This window comes from Mirounga angustirostris, unplaced genomic scaffold (genome assembly GCF_029215605.1).
Source record: "Mirounga angustirostris isolate CCGP_5_RB_7025 unplaced genomic scaffold, mMirAng1.0.hap1 SCAF_9, whole genome shotgun sequence".
Lineage (NCBI taxonomy): Eukaryota > Metazoa > Chordata > Mammalia > Carnivora > Phocidae > Mirounga > Mirounga angustirostris.
Genome location: NW_026991717.1, coordinates 118,411,566 through 118,431,408, shown reverse-complemented (window position 1 = coordinate 118,431,408; position 19,843 = coordinate 118,411,566). Strand labels below are relative to the sequence as shown.

The 19,843-nt window shown below is 43.2% G+C and overlaps 1 protein-coding gene across 12 annotated transcripts in view; it reads right to left on the bottom strand.

Annotated features, from left to right (window-relative positions):
- TTLL5 (tubulin tyrosine ligase like 5) overlaps nucleotides 1-19,843 on the bottom strand; it is a 275,259-nt gene that overhangs the window by 113,927 nt on the left and 141,489 nt on the right. The window lies entirely within an intron of this gene.

Here is a 19,843-nt window from a genome sequence, read left to right as displayed (position 1 = left end):
CCATCCCCCGCCACAGGGGCGCAGGGCAACTCCGCCCAAACAGGGTTCCCTGAGTAACAGCGCGGCAGGCCCCTCCCACAAAAGACAGGCTGGGAAAACAAGAGGCCAGCAACCTTAAGATCCCAAGAAAACAGGTGCATCTTGCTTGGGTTCTGGTCAATAATTTGGACTCTATACATTCCCTCAAACACCCATCAACAGAATGACTAGGAGGAGGAGCCCCCAAAACAGAAAAGACTCAGAGATTATGACTTATGCTACAGATTTACAAATGGATGCAGATATAACCAAGATGTCAGAGATGGAATTCCGGCTAGCAATTGTGAAGACAATGGCTAGAATGGAGAAATCAATTAATGGCAACATAGAGTCTCTAAGGACAGAAATAAAAGGTGAATTGGCAGAACTTAAAAATGCTCTCAATGAGATCCAATCCAATCTAGATAATCTAACAGCTAGGGTAACTGAGACAGAAGAGAGAATAAGCTATCTGGAAGACAGTATAATAGGTAAAAAGGGAAAAGAGGAGGCCAGGGAAAAACAACTCAGAATCCATGGAAATAGAATCAGAGAAATAAGTGACACCATGAGGCGTTCCAATGTCAGAATAATTGGAATCCCGGAGGGAGTGGAGAGAGAGAGAGGGCTAGAAGATGTATTTGAGCAAATCATAGCTGAGAACTTCCCTAATCTGGGGAATGAAACAAACATTCGAGTCCTAGAGGCAGAGAGGACCCCTCCTAAGATCAAGGAAAACAGGCCAACACTCCGGCATGTAATAGTAAAACTTGCAAATCTTAAAACCAAGGAAAACATCTTAAGGGCAGTTAGGGGGAAGAGAGTCCTTACATACAGAGGGAGGAGCATCAGAATAACGTCAGACCTATCCACAGAGACCTGGCAAGCCAGAAAGGCCTGGCAAGACATATTCAGGGTACTAAATGAGAAGAACATGCAGCCAAGAGTACTTTATCCGGCAAGGCTTTCATTTAGAATGGATGGAGAGATGCAGAGCTTCCACGACCTGCAGAAGTTGAAAGAATATGTGACCACTAAGCAGGCCCTCCAAGAAATATTAAGGGAGTTCTATAAAAGGAGAAAGACCCCAAGAGTGATCTACAACAGAAATTTACAGGGACAATCTATAAAAACAACGTCTTCACAGGCAACATGATGACAATTAATTCATATCTTTCAATAATCACTCTCAACATGAATGGCCTAAATGCTCCCATAAAACAGCACAGGGTTGCAGATTGGATAAAAAGACAGGACCCATCCATATGCTGTCTACAAGAGACTCATTTTGAACCTAAAGATACATCCAGACTGAAAGTGAAGGGATGGAGATCTATCTTCCATGCCAGCGGACCTCAAAAGAAAGCTGGGGTAGCAATTCTTGTATCAGACAAATTAGATTTTAAACTAAAGTCTGTAATAAGAGACACAGAAGGACACTATATCATTCTTAAAGGGTCTATCCAACAAGAAGATCTAACAATTGTAAATATCTATGCCCCCAACATGGGAGCAGGCATATACATAAGCCAACTGTTAACCAAAATAAAGAGTCATATTGATAACAATACGTTAATTGTAGGAGACCTCAATACTCCACTCTCAGCAATGGACAGATCATCTAAGCAGAAAAATCAACAAGGAAACAAGAGCTTTGAATGATACATTGAACCAGATGGACCTCATAGATATTTACAGAACATTCCATCCTAAAACAACAGAATACTCATTCTTCTCGAACACACATGGAACTTTCTCCAGAATAGACCATATACTGGGTCACACATCAGGTCTCAACCGATACCAAAAGATTGAGATTATTCCCTGCATATTCTCAGACCACAATGCTCTAAAACTGGAACTCAATCACAAGAAAAAATTTGGCAGAAATTCAAACACTTGGAAGCTGAAGACCACTCTGCTCAAGAATGTTTGGGTCAACCAAGAAATCAAAGAAGAACTGAAACAATTCATGGAAATCAATGAGAACAAAAACACATCGGTCCAAAACCTATGGGATACTGCAAAGGCGGTCCTAAGGGGGAAATACATAGCCATCCAAGCCTCACTCAAAAAAATAGAAAAATCCCGAATTCACCAACTAACTCTACACCTTAAAGAACTAGAGAAAAAGCAACAAACAACGCCTAAGCCACGCATTAGAAGAGAAATAATTAAAATTAGACCAGAAATCAATGAATTAGAAACCAGAAACACAGTAGATCAGATCAACGAAACTAGAAGTTGGTTCTTTGAAAGAATTAATAAGATTGATAAACCACTGGCCAGACTTATTCCAAAGAAGAGAGAAAGGACCCAAATTAATAAACTTATGAATGAAAGGGGAGAGATCACGACTAACACCAAGGAAATAGAAACAATTATAAGAAATTATTATCAACAACTATATGCCAATAAACTGAGCAATCTGGATGAAATGGAGGCCTTCCTGGAAACCTATAAGCTGCCAAGACTGAAACAGGAAGAAACTGACAACCTGAATAGGCCAATAACCAGTAACGAGATTGAAGCAGTGATCAAAAAACCTCTCAAAAAACAAGAGTCCAGGGCCTGATGGATTCCCTGGGGAATTCTACCAAACATTCAAAGAAGAAATAATACCTGTTCTACTGAAGGTGTTTCAAAAAATGGAAATAGAAGGAAAACTTCCAAACTCATTCTATGAGGCCAGCATTACCTTAATCCCCAAACCAGGCAAAGACCCCAACAAAAAGGAGAATTTCAGACCGATATCCCTGAGGAATATGGATTCCAAAATCCTCAACAAAATCCTAGCTAATAGGATCCAACAATACGTTAAAAGGATCATCCACCACGACCAAGTGGGATTTATCCCCGGGATGCAAGGGTGGTTCAACATTCGCAAATCAATCAATGTGATAGAACACATTAATAAGAGGAGGGAGAAAAACCATATGGTCCTCTCAATTGATGCAGAAAAAGCATTTGACAAAATACAACATCCTTTCCTGATTAAAACTCTCCAGAGTATAGGGATAGAGGGAACATTCCTCAAGCTCATAAAATCCATCTATGAAAAACCCACAGCGAATATCATCCTCAATGGGGAAAAGCTGAGAGCCTTTCCCTTAAGATCAGGAACACGTCAAGGGTGCCCACTCTCACCACTGTTGTTCAACATAGTACTAGAAGTCCTAGCAACAGCAATCAGACAACAAAAAGAAATAAAAGGTATTCAAATTGGCAAAGAAGAAGTCAAACTCTCTCTTTTTGCAGACAACATGCTACTTTATGTGGAAAACCCAAAAGACTCCACCCCCAAATTACTAGAACTCATCCAGCAATTCAGTAATGTGGCAGGATACAAAATCAATGCACAGAAATCAGTTGCTTTCTTATACATTAACAACGCAACTGTAGAAAGAGAAATTAAAGAAACGATTCCATTTACAATAACACCCAAAACCGTAAGATACCTCGGGATAAACCTAACCAAAGAGGTAAAGGATCTATACTCTAGGAACTACAAAACACTCATGAAAGAAATTGAAGAAGACACAAAAAGATGGAAAAATATTCCATGCTCATGGATCGGAAGAATAAACATTGTTAAAATGTCTATGCTACCCAGAGCAATCTATACCTTCAATGCCATCCCGATCAAAATTCCAATGACATTTTTCAAAGTGCTGGAACAAACAATCCTAAAATTTGTATGGAATCAGAAAAGACCCCGAATCGCCAAGGAGATGTTGAAAAAGAAAAACAAAGCTGGGGGCATCACGTTGCCCGATTTCAAGCTATACTACAAAGCAGTGATCACCAAGACAGCATGGTACTGGCACAAAAACAGACATACAGACCAATGGAACAGAATAGAGAACCCAGATATGGACCCTCAATTCTATGGTCAAATAATCTTTGACAAAGCAGGAAAAAACATGCAATGGAAAAAAGACAGTCTCTTCAATAAATGGTGCTGGGAAAATTGGACAGCCACATGCAGAAGAATGAAACTCGACCATTCTCTAACACCATTCACAAAGATAAACTCAAAGTGGATGAAAGACCTCAATGTGAGACAGGAATCCATCAAAATCCTAGAGGAGAACATAGGCAGTAACCTCTTTGACATCGGCCACAGCAACTTCTTTCAAGATACATCTCCAAAAACTAGTGAAACAAAAGCAAAAATGAACTTTTGGGACTTCATCAAGATAAAAAGCTTCTGCACAGCAAAGGAAACAGTCAACAAAACAAAGAGGCAACCCACAGAATGGGAGAAGATATTTGCAAATGACACTACAGATAAAGGGCTGGTATCCAAAATCTATAAAGAACTTCTCAAACTCAACACCCAAAAAACAAATAATCAAGTCAAAAAGTGGGCAGAAGAGATGAACAGACACTTCTCTGAAGAAGACATACAAATGGCTAACAGACACATGAAAAAATGTTCATCATCATTAGCCATCAGGGAAATCCAAATCAAAACCACACTGAGATACCACCTTACACCAGTTAGAATGGCAAAAATGGACAGGGAAAGAAACAACAAATGTTGGAGAGGTTGTGGAGAAAGGGGAACCCTCTTACACTGTTGGTGGGAATGCAAGTTGGTACAGCCACTTTGGAAAACAGTATGGAGGTTCCTCAAAAATTTAAAAATAGAGCTACCCTATGACCCAGCAATTGCACTCCTGGGTATTTACCCCAAAGACACAGATGTAGTGAAAAGAAGGGCCATATGCACCCCAATGTTCATAGCAGCAATGTCCGCAATAGCCAAACTGTGGAAAGAGCCGAGGTGCCCTTCAACAGATGAATGGATAAAGAAGATGTGGTCCATATATACAATGGAGTATTACTCAGCCATCAGAAAGGATGAATACCCAACTTTTACATCAACATGGATGGGACTGGAGGAGATTATGCTAAGTGAAACAAGTCAAGCAGAGAAAGTCAATTATCATATGGTTTCACTTATTTGTGGAACATAAGGAATAACATGGAGGACAATAGGAGAAGGAAGGGAAAAATGGGCGGGGGGAATTGGAGGGAAAGATGAACCATGAGAGACTATGGACCTGAGAAACAAACAGGGTTTTAGAGGGGAGTGGGGAGGGGGGATTGGTTAGCACGGTGATGGGTATTAAGGAGGGCACGTACTGCATGGAGCACTGGGTGTTATACGAAAACAATGGATCGTGGATCACTACATCAAAAACTAATGATGTATTGTATGGTGACTAACATAACATAATAAAATTAAAAACTACCAAAAAAAAAAAAAAAACGGTTTTTGTGCCACAGCAGGCTTTTGACCAACTTAGTGTTAGGGTTCCTTACTGGAGGAAGCCAAAGCTCAGATCCTAACAATGGCAAGCATGTTGAGTTATGGTTCTGGTTAAAGGAGAAAAGTCTTGACCTGATCCATCTACATTTTCGTGCCGCCAAAGACAGGCATTGGCTCAAGAGCCGCCCGGGTGGAAGTCCGGGCTGTGATTACGAACCTAGAGGCATTTCCGTTCATTCAGTATACATTAAGTTGGTGGCTACTCCGTGTCAGACACCGCGGTGAGGGACAGGACTATAAAGATGTTTAAGTCTTCACTTCAAAGGAGGTGGTAGAGGGAAGACATGAAAATGAATTATGACACAGTGTGACTGCCACAGCAAGTAGGCCGCCTCCATGTGAGATGATCGTAGAAAGTGCAGACTAAGGGTTAGCACTGAGCTGGATCCAGAATGACAAAAAGAATTTCCCAGATATAAATGAATGGGGAAGAGAAAGAGAGTGGAAACATTAGGTACAAAGACCCAGCAATGTTAAATCACACACCCACATACACCTTCCCCTGACTTCTTTGGTCGACATTAATTAACAGGGCAGATACTGGGATAAAATCCCCTTAGAATGGCACATCGAGCACTTGAACTTTGCCTCCTCATCCTCAACCATCCCCTACTTGTGACATGACACTGCACTTCAGGAGTGCTCTTCCCCGCTTCTCAGCCCTTCTCACCTAGCAAAACACAACAATCTATCCTCTGCAAGCCTACTCTGGTTTTCTTGATAGAACTTATGCCCCAAGGCCCCAAAATGCCCTTTGTTGGGATGCTTTTTGGACTGTGACTGTTCTTCACAGTGACTATTTCCTACCCACTGGACCAACCTTTCAACCAACGGAGTTCATCATTCTGGTCTCTCTCCACCCAGAGCGTGACAACATCACAGTCATGCAGTGTTTGCTGAATGAACAAATGCATGAGTAAATTAACATTCCACCAAAGAAAGGAAACTAGAATAAGCCTTTGGCAGAGTTAGAGGGATCACATGGAAAGTTCATCAGGCAGAAGATTTGAAGCCCTGGGTTCTAGTCCTTACTTTACTACCAGGTAGGGGTGAGAATTTACACAAACCACTTAACTTCAATTTTTAATACCTGCAAAACAGGGTATGGACAGATGACATGGAAATGTTTCCAGTAATTCCCATTTACTAAGCACTTACTCTATGGCAGGCACTTTCTAAAAGTGTTTTTCTCGGGGCGCCTGGGTGGCTCAGTTGGTTGAGTGACTGCCTTCGGCTCAGGTCATGATCCTGGAGTCCCTGGATGGAGTCCGCATCGGGCTCCCTGCTCAGCGGGGAGCCTGCTTCTCCCTCTGACCCTCCCCCCTCTCGTGTGCTCTCTCTCATTCTCTCTCTCTAAAATAAATAAATAAAATCTTTAATAAAAAAAAAAAGTGTTTTTCTCATGTCGCTTAATTTTCATCTGCTCCTCAGAATATCCTTAGGAAGTAGCATTCTGTCTTCATTTAGATGTAATGATAGTAGATTCAAAGAGCTTGCCCTCAGCGACATAGCTAGCAAGTGGCTAAAAAAGGGAGGGATCCAAATTGGTCTGTCTCTAAAATGCATGCTCTCAAATACCAGGTCATCACATTTAAATGTGAGATCTTCAATAATTTAAATAAAGGAATTTGGACCTTCTCAAGCCATGTGACAGCCCTAAAAAAACAGCAGTGCTTGTTTATCTACTTAAGGGGACGGGGACTGGGTGACACGTGGTGATGCACCAAACTTCAGGGTCTTGAAAGGGGGAGGAGCCTTTCTGGATGCAAAGTCTGAGCCCAGGAAAAGGAAGAAAATGCAGGAAGAGATGCCACGGGAAGGGGGTGCTGGGGGGACAGCCTGGCAGAAAAGCAAGGGCAGGCACAGGCAAACAGAAGGGTCCTGAGTGGGCTGCTGCTGAGGGCGCCGGGCTGGGCGGAGGGAGAATGATGAAGGGCCAGTGCAGCTGAGGGGCAGAGCTTCGGGAGGCGGTGGCCATCTAGGGAGAGAAGGGTCCGCCAGGGCTGGCAAATCCAACCCAAAGCAGGAAATGGGATGGGTCAACCTTGCTCCGCTAAGAACGGAGGGGGTTGAAGAGAAAACTCAGCCCAGGGCCTGAGGGGAGAAAAATGGGGAGACTAGCAAGAAAAACAATGACCCCGCAGGTCTGAAAGGAAGAACCTGCAGACTTAGACAGAGGTGGTGACAGAGAGGGCCTAGAATGGCCCATTTCACGCTTTAAACCTGTGCCAAGCTGAGTAATGCGGGACTGAGCTGGTGATTTACCTCAGCTCTGGGGAGATTAGTCTGTGCATCAGCAGCAGCATAAACAAACATCACTATTCTACAGTCTTAAGTGCTATTAATACCAAAGAGATCTAATTGTGTGCCGACCTTTATAGTTCACAAAGCACGTTCACGTACAGGATGGCACCGAACCCCCACGACAACCCAGGCATCGCCACTCCCCACATGGCAAAGTGAGGCTTAAGTTTTGTCAAATGATTTAGCCCAAGTCAGGAAGTTCCAGGTCGACCTGGGACTGGCATGTAGGTCTTCCTATTCCTGGTCCAGGGTTCTGGGATAGGAATAAAATCTAGCCTTTGCCTTTTAAAGACTTACATCTCAGGAGAGAAAGAACAAAGATATTTATACATAGCTAGATAGCTAGATAGCTAGATAATTACACAAAGGAGCAGATACTATACTCCAGAAGAGTTTAGTCCAGAGGAAGGGGCAAGGCTGGGGGCAGCTGGAAACAGCTCGAGGCTACTGCAGACTGGACAGGGGGAGGGGATCACTAAGCAGGGAAGCAAGGAAGCAGGGAAAGCTCCAAGTGTGGGCTTCAAGGGGTACTTTGCCTACCTAGTCCCTCCCCACAGCACAGCAGTTGGCCAGGGCAATCATTTAATAAATACAAACTGTTGACACTGTGCTAAACGCCGAAGATCCAAAGGCGTACAAAAGGTAGGTTCAAGACATTTACTCCAAGACCAAAAGCGTCGGGGCTGCTTGCTGGGGCGGGCTGGTGCGGGGTGGCGGGGGGGCGGGTGTTGTCTGTCATCTGTGCTTTTGGAAAAGGGAGCTGTTCTATTCTCAGAGTGATAACCCAATCCATCAGAGGAATGTAGGACCTCCAGTTTTTCGAAACGTACTACTTTCCCAAAATAGAAGAGGACTCTGTTTGCCTCTCCTTTGGCAGGTGGTCAGAAAGGGTCACAGCTGAAAAGGGAAAAGGGAGCATTCAAGTAGCTATTTCACAGCAGAGTCATGTAAAAAGAAAAAGCAAGAGGGTTGTGTTTAGCAACTTGCTCCACAGTTTGGTATTCACCCTCCCAACATTCAAGCCCTGTTGTGTATACGATGCACATGTAGTCAAGAGAAAAATGTGATACGGGAATAGAGTGAGGGGGCCCGCAAAGTGCTGAAGCAGCATACCTGGCAGCTGCTAAAACAAAACTTCAAAGATCTGGCTTCTTTGAAAAGCCATCAGGCAGGACCCCACCCACTCCCCCCCCCCCCCCCCCCCCCCCCGCTAGCCACAGCTTCCCTGGGAGCTAGTACACGTAACCGCTTCCGCATGTTTGGCTCTGTTCCCCAGGGCTATAGCAGCTCTATAAGCCAAGTCAGAGCCTGGCCAAGCAGGTGGGGATGTGGGGGTGGGGTGAGCGTAGGGAAACAAGTCCTCTCCCCAATTATTCAGCCATGGGCATATCTCAGAAAATAAAATGACAATGCTGGGATCTGCTTAAAAAATCCTCCTCCTCTCAGTCAGCCCAGCTCGGATTGGTTAGATGCTAGTCATACAGAAGCTCTGGGCTTTCGAGGCTCCCAAGGCATCAGAATATGCCCCTCCCAGCACCACAAATTAGTTCAAGAACAGCATCTGTGGTAAACCTCCAGATCTAAACAAAAGAGGCTTGACATCTACAGAAGGGCCAAAGAGGAAAATCAGGAATATGCCTTTCTTGGAAACTCATTCCTTTTGATTTTTTTAATCCACTGACCAAGCTTGGGTCTTTATCACATCTTCTGGGTCAGCCGTCAGCCGTCTTAGTCCTGTGCTACTGAATAAGGAAGCCATGAGCCTGTGAAAATGGGGCTAATAGGACTGAGCAACTGATTTTTTCATGTTATTTAATTATCACTAATTTAAATTTAAATATCCACACCTGGCTTGTGGCTACTGCACTGGACAGCACTGATCTTATTCACCAAATGTTTACTGAGGACTTTGTACAGGTCACTATAAGGATGTAAAATTGTGTAAGACTTGATGTCTGCCCCACAAAGCTTACAATCTAATATGACAGGTAAGACAAATATACAAAGAACCAGAATATAAGGAGGAGTGGCAAGTGTCATAGCAGAGATAAAGAAATGATACTTGAACATGGAGTAGGGAGGTGGCGGCCCGACATGACGCCTCGGCCATACCAACCACGCAGGTAGTCTGTCAAATCAAGGACAGTGAAAAGAGAGGAACCACTATAAAGAACACCAAAAAGCTGAACACCACAAAAACATACATTCAGTGAACACTCTTAACTCATTAGGCAACCAATGTGAAAAGGCTGGAGGAAAGAGATAACTATCCCATTCTGGGCTGTCCCAAGATGGTGGATACCCTTCCACTTGCACAATCTTCTAGGAGTGGCTCTTAAAAGACTCTTGTGGGTTAGGTGGGGTGGGGAGAAGTTTGGGGGTTAAAAAGTTCTCTGTCTTTTCCTTTTCCATATCTGCCTCTACCCCTCAGATAAAAGAGGACCTCTTGCTTGTAGGGCACTTTTGATTTTCGTATAACATGAAAGAACTGAACAGGGTCCAAAGGAGAAGCAATAAAGACCTGATGACATGGGAAGGGCGGGGCGGGAGGGCGTGTTGTGAGCTTTAAGTTCAATGGAGGAACTAGGTAGGGCTTTTTTTTTTTCCCACTGTTCAGTTCACTAGGATAGGAAGGGCCCCAAATTTCCATTCTCTAGGAATTAAAATCAAGCACTTAGCCCGAGCATCCTCTGAATTACAGTTTTTAGGAACAGGAGTCCAGTGGGTGAGGAGGGAAGAGAAATCCTAATGGCACTGCTCAAGGAACAGGGAAGATTGCAGAAATGCCCTACTGAGCCAAACCCTATATTGAACAGGATGTGAACACGTGCAGATGCAGGCGAGGGGCAGGGTGTCCATCCACTCATTCCTCCACGTCTAAATTCCTTAATAAATATTCATTTAATATTTGTTCTTATTTTTAAGTCCCTACTGCTAACCAAGGTGCTGGGATCCGACAGTAAATAAGAAACTTACACTTCTGTTGAAGGAGTGACAGTAAGTACAGAGTAAACTAATAGGGGGAGGGCTATGGAGTGGCATATGCACAGAAGTGCTGAGGGCAAATACACGAGGCTTATTTCTGATCACTGCTGAAACTGAACGTGGAGAGAGAAATAATCCTGGAATAATACTGGAAAGTTTGGAACCAGATGCAGGTGTGCGTTTTGGAAATCAGGCCAAGTTTTTATTTCTTTTTTTTTTTTCATTTTTTTTTTTTTAAGATTTTATTTATTTATTTGACAGAGAGAGACACAGCGAGAGAGGGAACACAAGCAGGGGGAGTGGGAGAAGGAGAAGCAGGCTTCCCGCGGAGCAGAGAGCCCGATGCGGGGCTCGATCCCAGGACCTTGGGATCATGACCTGAGCCGAAGGCAGACGCCTAACGACTGAGCCACCCAGGCGCCCTTTTTTTTCATTTTTAAGACTATGTTGCATTAGGTCTTTTTATTTCTTCCTTAAAAATTTTAATTATCAGAGAAATTACCAACAAAGAAAATCTTTAGATTTTAAATAAAACAAGTTAGAAAGCTGTAGACTTGAGAGGTTGAAGCCCAACTGTGCCACATTCACAGGCCATCTCCTCCAATTTATCTTTCTCAATAATAAAGCCAGTATTTTGCTGATTTTTCCTCCTACCTAATTTCTCATTTAGCTGTGAACTGGAAGACAGCAGGAAGTATGATTAATGATACTTCCTAAGCTCCCAACACCAACTTCAGGACTTTCTAGTTATACAAACTGAAAAATCTCCTATACAACAGAGCCAGCTTGTGAATTTCAGTTTCTATCACTCAAAACTCACTGTTTTGACCAATGAATGCAGGGTATTTCAAACAGAAACACTCTGCTTCAGCCAGACTGGTCCCCATTCCCTGTCGCTTGCAAATGTTTACAACACCTTGCACATTACGGGTCTTCTCCCTCCTCTCCTGTCCTTCACCTGTCCGTAGCCTACACACAGTCAAGGACTGAATTTATACTCTACCTTAAACCCTTCCTCTGCAGAGTCTTCTCTTTCTACCTGTCTTCAGTACCTTTTCTGAACTGTGACTCATCTAAACCTATGTGCCCTCTTTTAATCACTCACTTTGCATTTTATATGCAAAAAGTAAACACACATTTAGGGCAGTATTTTTTATACCACCCTGCTGAACTGTCACCTCTAACTTAGGAGTGTGAATCACATTACTTTGATCCTTGAATAGTGTTGAGCACAAAGTAAATGTGCAATTACCTCTTAATTTGTTACTATTAGGCTCTTCGCCCACCCACGCCCCATCTGCCCTTCCAGATTCCGCTCTAGCCCCTTTCCTCTCCATGGACCTTTTGTCAGCTTCTCCAGTTAGTGGTCAATTTCCCCTCTGAACTCGTACCTACAGGATAACCCTCTTCTTCAACAATTAAGCACATACTGTTTTACAGTACTTGCATTGATAGGGACTATTAATTTTCCTCCTTGAGAACAGAGACCCTAACACCTCCTTCACAGCGCAGCCCAGTGTCTTGTGTTTAGAAGATATAACATTGTTTTAACAACTACCAGATGATGCCATTTCCCATCTGAGATGTTACTTAATGCCAGTTTTACCTTTCCTTTTTTTCAAATATTTCAATATACTAATTATTTGGTGAAGAAGGTAAAAGAACTCTTCTTTTGGGGGCTTGTATTCCAAATGCATTGGGTTCATGTAGCTAAGCAAGATATTTGAGAACACTAATAATACAGTCTTTTATCTACTCAATTTTCCTTGGTGCAAAGTTCCAGAAGAACATAATTTGATTTCCTCTAGCCTTTAAGTACATCCCACTTATTAACCCCCTTTATGGTTTCCTTACCTGCTATGCCAGAAAGGCTGCTTTTCTCATCTAAATCCTTCTAGATTATAGTCACATTACTGAGATTCACCCATATTTCATTTTCATCACGGAAAGATAGTAAAACTTATTTTTAAGAACCAGGCCAAACATGGTATTGATTATTGGCTTTGAAGCCAAATTAATACAAGTCTTAGCCTGATAATTCATGAAAGCCAAAAATATCTCCTTACTGTGTCTGAAGCAGAAGAATGGTCCAATTAAGACAAGAGTTCTACTGTTACTTATTACGAACCCCAGGGGCCTGCCATATGATGTGACATTTTGAATTCCTAGGCTCTCATACACTGCTTCTCTCCCACCTCCAGCTTTCCTTGCATCTCCCAAAGAACACTTGGCTCCATATTTAAGTGCCCTTTTAAGTTTAGCTTCTCTTCGGTTATCTTTCTTCAGGCGCATTTTCATGGTTTGTAATCAAAATTTTAATTTATGGATACTACCTTCACAATAAAAATAGAGCGTGTAAACCTCAGTGTTGTGTTATGATTAGGTATACCTGTTCTCCCTACTATGTATCGAGTCTAAGCATTGCATGAAGTGGTGTAGGAATATCATGTCCTCAGCCAGTCTAATTTTACATTTCTTTCTTTTCTGGAAAGGGAACTGAGAATTATCACGAACCTATACCCAAGCCAGAACCTACGCCAAAACTGCTTCTCAAAGTGGCTGCAAGGGAAGAGAGGATCTTTCCTCCTTTTCAGATACTATCAGTCTATTGTTTTCTTTTATTAAAACATAGGTACAGGGAGTTTTTCCCTTTTAGCCTCTTAAATCCTAGGACTTAAAAAAAAAAAAAAAAAAGCAGGGGGCCTGGGTGGCTCAGTCGGTTAAGCACCTGCCTTCAGCTCAGGTCATGATCCCGGGATCCTGGGATGAAGCCCCGTGTTGGGCTCCCCTGTGCTGTCTCTCTCTCTCTCAAATAAATAAATAAAATCTTAAAAAAAAAAAAAAAAAAAAAAAAGCAATGATTTCTTAGTTGTACTTAATTGGTAACATGCTGAAAGTCTTAACAAAAATAAGAGTGGGAGGGGCACTTGGGTGGCTCAGTCAGTTAAGCATCGGACTCATGATTTCGGCTCAGGTCATGGTCTCGGGGTTGTGAGACTGAGCCCCAAGTTGGGCATGGGGCCTGCTTGGGATTCTCTCTCTCCCTCTCCCTCTGCCAAATAAAATAAAATAAAAAGGAAGAAGAATGGGAGGGAGGATGGAGGGAGGACAGGGTCTTCAGCTACAGGTTCAGGAAAGCTGACTGGTCTTCCTTCTAGAAATTCATGGAGTCAACAGTAAGCTTTAAAACTGGATCATCAATGTCTCTCTACAGGAGTCAGAAAGAAAGATAGAGTGTTTCTTCACCACTCTGATTCTTTCCAAGCTCTTTCAGAACTGGTAAACGGAGTTAACTTGCAAAGAAGAAGAGAGGAAAAACCATGTGAGAATTAAACTGAATTATGAATTAAGTAACTCTGATATAATTTCTTAATTCTAGAAAAGGAGTCTCATTCAGCTTAACATGTAGACTTTTGTCATTCAGGCCTCTTAGAGCCAAAATAATCACCAACTGTGGATAGATATAAAATTATAAAGTCAACAGTGAAGTAAGATAGGGTCTTGGGCGTCTGGGTGGCTCAGTTGGTTAAGTCACTGCCTTCAGCTCAGGTCATGATCCTGGGGTCCTGGGATCGAGTCCCACATCAGACTCCCAGGGAGCCTGCTTATGCCTCTCCCTCAGCCTGCTGCTCCCCCTGCTTGTGCTCTCTGTCAAATAAGTAAATAAAATTAAAAAAAAAAAAAAAGATTTAAAAAATAAGATAGGGTCTTGCCTCTAATAATGACTGTGTGCTTGCACGTGGGTGTGCACAAGTGTACACGTGTGCCTGTTTTAATCCTAAGGAAAGGTAAGGTGGTTTCTCTTTGGTACTTTGGGGGGTAGGGAGGAGGCATACTGAACTGAAAAAACACTACACTGGCACACCACAAAGCCACCTGCATTTTGGCTTGCAGATAAGAAAAGATCTACTTCTTTCACTACTGATACTAGGCCCAAACATTCCCACACATATTTTGCCCAGGCTCTGCTATGATGTCCAGCCAGCGATCTTTGACACCTTTCCTAGGTTTACCCACATTCCTTCAATAGGCAGAAGCCCAATCATTCTGGCCTTGGCACAAACACCTATGGCCCTCAGCTCTCTCGGGGAAGGAGGAATTGTAGAATCTGTCACAGAGCTTGAACTGACACAGAGCATAACCTTTGAGAGGTTATGTGTCTGGTGGAGTGAGAAAAGCAGCAGAGGAACTTTAGATAGAAGTACAGGCCTTTATCACTCATGTGCTGAAGAAACATTTTCCCTCAAGGGGAAGGAATGGTGAGAGCTAAGACTCAGGAGGAGGAAGGTCAAGTTAACTTGATTTTATGGGAAAGAAGGAAGGAGAATAAGAAGTGAAATAAGAAGTTCTACAGAACTCTGAACATGAAAGAATTTCCTTTTTTTTTCAGGCCCCCCCAAAGTGGTTTCTTTTTGTGATTGTGCTCTTTGGCTAGAGAGTGTTGTTTATATAACAGTATAAAGTACAAAATTATAAGCTCCAAACTCCTCCAGAGAAAAGCTCTCCCAAAGCTCGACCCCCAGGATAGATGGAAAATATGAGTGTTTACTGGCTAGAACATCGAGCTGCAGTGGAAATTTCAACATTCAAAAGAAGATAGCAGAGAGGAAGGGCCTGGTGAGTAGAAAGAAGTCACCCTTCAACAAAGGGGTCAGAGAAAAAGGAAGAATCTCCTGTTGGCTTCACTCTGATGCTTTCCCTTCCTCAGCTGGAAAGGCCACAGCTCTGTGATCCAGCCCAAGGAGCACACCACCCACAGGTAATGGCTAGTTCCCTCTGTACTAGATACTAACCCAAGTGGGTAGCAACACCATATCCCAAGCAAGTCCAATTTCAACTTTTTTTCTTCCAGGGAAGAAAATGAAATGTTATCGACAACCTACACCAAAACCAGGCACTAAACTGGCTCCTTTCACATACACTACTCAATTAAATCTTATAACAACTTAATGAGGTAGGTATTATTTGCATATCTAAGCAGATGGGAAAATTGTGGCCCAGAGAAGCAATATAATTTGCCCGAGGTCACATACTTAAGTAAGGCACATCCAGGTCCGTCCAACTCAACAGTTCACTATTACATCGTGCCATCTTCCCCATAGGGGTCAACGGCCCCCTTTCCTATAAAGTTAACACACTCTTAAAGAAACAGAAGCATTTCAAGGACTAGGCTGAGGATAATCCCCCTAGAGAGTGGCAGAGGATAGGAGCAAAACTTTGCCATTTTAGTCACTAAATGTAATTTTTGTGGAACTAAGGGGCTCTCTCTTTTAAGCCCTTACAATACTCCTTTTTAATGTAGTAAAAAACACCTAAGTTTAAATGTACCATCTAACCATTTCTGTGTGTACAGTTCAGTACATTCACACTGTTGTGCAACAGAGCTCTAGAACTTTTTCATCTTGCAAAACTGAAACTCTGTAGCTATTAAATGTTAATTCCCTCTTCCCTCTCCCTGCAGCCCCTGGCAACCACCTTTCTACTTTCTGTTTCTATGATCTGGACGACATTAGACACTTTGTATGAATGGAATGATACAGTATTTGTCCTTCTGTGACCAGCTTATTTCACTTATCATAATGTCCTCGAGGTTCACCTATGTTGTAGCAGGTGACAGGATTAAATCCTTACACACTCTTCTTGATATCTTTTCTTCTAATTGCCTGTGCCGTCAAATTGAAATCTTTGCTATATGCCCCTCGACACTACTCTGTAACTGTTTCATGTGTATATACCTCCTTTTCTCTGCTAGATCGTCACCTCTGAGTGATCAAAAACTAGGTCTTCCAAATATTTTAGGCCATACCCAGCACCCAGGACTACGCTGAGAACATGACAGATAGACCACGGACTATAAGCTCTGTGAGATCAGGCACAGTCCTGTTTTATTCATCATGACTCCCCAGTGCCTAACCAAATGCCTGACACATGGAAAATGAATAGGATGCATTTTTGTTTTTCTAAAACAACAAACTGAGGATTAAAAATGAAAAGATGGGAAGTCAGAGACCTGACTGTCCAGCAACATTTGTAAGAAATAATCTAAAGGAAGGGAGAAAAGTATTAGCTAAACTAGAATCAAAATCTCTGAAAAACTTGTTCCTATAAATTATGTAAAGTAGGGTATCAAACTCATTATAATTTAGTTGTGGAGAGTGAGAGGGCAGAGAGAGAGAGTGACGTGAAATATACTCCAACTTCTAAGATCTGGCGCTTCACTGTACCCCATTCCCCCATGCTGTTCTCTAGAGTGGGGGCCAGCCAGGCCGAGCACCCCAAGCCCATGATGTCTTGCCCTGTCGCAAAAAGGAGTAACAAACTCACGGCTTTGCTTTCAAGCTCCCCCACCCTTAATATCGAGGAACAGACAAATCCCCAGGTTGCATGTGTGAAAAAGCCAGAGATGGATAAAAATAATTCAATGACAAATGCTGGAAAAACATACAAAGGGGCAGAAGCCAGACATTCGTGGGATTCCCTGACAGCTCGATCCACAAGGAAGGGTTGGACTGGAAAAAAACAGGGACTCAGGTTCCTGCCAAGCTGTCTGAGGCCCTGTCCTTCCCAAATCCTTCCAAGCAGCAGCCAAGACTTTACAGTAACCCTTCCAGGTCTCACAAAGAAAGATGCACTGTGAGCCCGCTGAGTGCTCCTCACCTAGAAAATACCCCTCCCTGACGTGGTCCAACTCCATGCAAGGCTGGCCGTACTGGGGAGATGCCTCTGGTATGGCTTCCAGCCCCTAACAACACCCCATGGGCCCAGAAAATGTATAGTTAAAAGGCAGCCTGAAAAATCCTACCCATCTCATTGGCTGAAGAAAAGCTTAGATACCCAGGTATCTGCATCTAGAAAGCAAAATTGATCCCTTTAAGAAAAAAGAGGTCACAAACACTTGGTACCTGCATCCTGGAGGCCCTATTGTCTAATTCTAAATCGGCCTCACTTAGAGGTACACCTCAGGCTTCTCAACATGTGACTGATTTTGGCCCTGACTACTTTCTCTTCTGGAGAATGGCCTGCAATTAATCTCACTTATTACCTCTGAAAAGTAACAACAGAGGAATGGCTGGCCAAGTCCAGCTCCAGAGAGTCTAGGGAACGGCAAGCTACAGGGCCAGGCCTCAGACTGTCTGGGCAAGTCGTGGGCTCTCTGCCTTCCTCTCCCACAACAAAGCTTGAACAGGGACTCCAGACAGACCAGAGGAACCAAGGGATTTGAGGAGCTGGGCTGAGCTCACACTGACCCAATGGGAGACAACAGCCCTGAGGCTGCGTTTGGGGGCGGGGGGGGGGTTCAAAACAGCTGGGGAAGAACAAGGTTGTCTGGTGAAAACTTGTGTGAGCCATAAAATTGAGAACAATAGCAACACTACAGGGAAATGAAAAATAACACTATTTGCAGAGTTCTCGTGAGTCACCAGTTTTCATTCCTGTGGCTACCAAGTCACTGAATCCTCCAATATGCAGATGAAAAGCACAGCCAGCGAAGGATTCTCTTTATGTCTTGTTACTGTTTACAGGACAGCCCCTGGTTTAGGGAATTATCAGAGCTTATCAGCACTGGAATCCACTGTTGCTATTGTAGATGAACTAGTAAGAGTACCTCTTATTTACTTAGCACCCACTTCCAGGGAGATCAAAGTGCCTTAAGGGCAATCTAAAAGCTCTCAAAACAGGCTGGTTTATCCGTAAGTATGCTTATTCAATAAAAAGATTAAATGAATGGTTTAGGGTCACTTAGTGTCAAAACCAGTCATAAAACTCAGATCCCTAAGCTATTAATCCCATATTCATTGAACTTAGTCACCCTTACTACTAAGAGAGGGGCAACAAGAGACTATCCACAAAACAGTGACTTACCAGGTAAAAATGGAAATTGGGGTATGGTACTGGTAGAATGCCTGCTGGAGGTCTGGCTGTGGCCCAGGTCACAGCCAGCTCTGGAAGGAGCCCGGAGAATTCACTTAGCACTGCTTTGGGGTGGACACCTCTGGGAATTCCACAAGCTGAGCCTCCAGGCTGTTCTGGCAACCAGAGGTTACCCGGGCTCAGAGGAAGGTTTTCGGGGCTACACTAGACTGAAATGGGACCTTACAACTGGCCCTTCGGCTTGAAGAGCAGGTGACGAGAGGGCTGCTTTGGGTACAACTAACCCAAAAGGGGAAAGGCCCAGGGACTGCAGGGGCCACTTTCTGGTGCTAAGGGCTCTGAAGTCAGTGGTGTAATGTGCTATTTTCCTGCTGCTCATAAGCACAGTCTGGCTAGGAGAAGGCCATTCATAGTGCTGGACTCTAGGTCTGGGCTCTGCCCTGGATGGATCCCCACACCTTTCTGGGTTTCTGCACTGCCAAACAGGTGCTACCAAAAGAAGTCTCTAAACCCAGTCATGATGTGGAGTTCTGACATTTTGTTTATAGTATGGAAAATGGCTACAGCCTTGTCATATAGGCAGATAATATCCCCAAGATTGCAGGGAACATGTTTTCCAGAGAAACAAGGCTCTGATTGTAAAATGAAAATGGAATATTTGGAAATATTTTATATGGAAAATAAAGCTCTATGGTATAAACAGAATTCTTTTTTAAGACTTATGTTTTAGGAATGTGGTTATTCTGTAGACTGTAAATCACCAAACGACAGCCTTCTGCGAAGAGAACTTCGTGGGAGGATGTCCCGTCTGAAACAGTCCTGCCTCTCAGTCTTCAACTCTTTGTAACTTTCAGTTAAGATGATTCTTTTCACCCTTGACCACGATTACTGGTATGAAAGACACTGTACTCAAGCATGATGTAATGTGCTTATGTTTATGTTGCTTCCTGGGCAGAGTCTCTGCTTCCCAAATTAGTTCCTTCAGTAATAATTCTAACACCAACAGATACTTCAACAGCAAACAGGTATTTCCTTCATGCCCAGGTCTTTGGCCGCCCCTTGCAACCACGAGGCAAGACAGCACGCTAAGAGGTGGCCTGCTGGCAGAGGCTGACAGAGCTGGCGCGGGGGTGGGGACTTGGAGGGACATCTGTGGAAGAGCTTCTTTATTCAGAAGGAACAGAATACTTCATCGTAACAGTCACAGTCCTCTCTAGCTCACTTCACTCAGGGACAGATGCAATTAAACCCATTTTGAATAGCCACTAATGCAAGATGTACTGGGAATCCATTTCTTACGTTTTTTTTAAAATAGGGGACTTAAAA